The sequence below is a fragment of the Talpa occidentalis genome, unplaced genomic scaffold (genome assembly GCF_014898055.3).
Source record: "Talpa occidentalis isolate TD23 unplaced genomic scaffold, MPIMG_talOcc4v2.1 talOcc4.6, whole genome shotgun sequence".
In the NCBI taxonomy this organism is placed as follows: domain Eukaryota; kingdom Metazoa; phylum Chordata; class Mammalia; order Eulipotyphla; family Talpidae; genus Talpa; species Talpa occidentalis.
In genome coordinates, this window is record NW_023604972.1 from 22,080,798 (window position 1) to 22,081,500 (window position 703).

The 703-nt window shown below is 42.1% G+C and overlaps 1 non-coding gene across 1 annotated transcript; it reads left to right on the plus strand.

Annotated features, from left to right (window-relative positions):
- Nucleotides 1–219: 219 nt before the first annotated feature.
- On the plus strand, nt 220–383 carry LOC119230244 (U1 spliceosomal RNA). The gene has a single exon (XR_005121705.1). It is a non-coding gene; the product is annotated as a U1 spliceosomal RNA (small nuclear RNA).
- The last annotated feature ends 320 nt before the right edge of the window (nt 384–703 follow it).

Sequence of the window (703 nt, forward strand, 5' to 3'; positions counted from 1 at the left end):
TGAATGGCTGGAGATCGAAATCGTGCTGCAGTGACTACAGATAGCCTCACAGGCTGCGTCTTAACCCCTTGTGCCATTAGGGAGGACCTCGCATATTTTAACTGTCTATTATCAAAAGGCAAAAAATAACAAATATTGGTGAGAATGTGGAGAAACAGAAACCCTTGTGCACTGTTTGTGGAATGGAAATTGGTGTGGCCAATATGGAAACAGTTTGGAATACTTAACTTTGCCGGGGAGAAACCGTGATTATGAAGGTGGTTTTCCCAGGTGAGGTTTATCTGTTGCACTCTTGATGTTCTGACGCCTGTGATTTCCCCAAGTGTGGGAAACACAACTGCATAATTTGTGGTGGTGGGGCACTGCATTTGTGTTCTTCCTGGTTTAAAAAAAAAAAAAAATCTTGGAAGCTCCTCAAAAAATTAGAAATAGAACTACCATATGATCTGGCAATTCCGGGAATTTATCTGAAGAAAATGAAAACACTAAAAAAAGATATATGCATCCCCATCTTCATTATAACATTATTTATAATAGATAAGAAATGAAAACAACCTGCATGTCCATTGATGGGCATAGGGCTTTCGCTACAGGCTTACCCAGTTCTGATGGCAGCAGATGAGAAAACAAGGGCAGCAGGAACAAATCTTTATTATGAGGCTGCAGCAGTGTCCAGCAAGGGCAGGCCTCCTGGGGGCCCCCA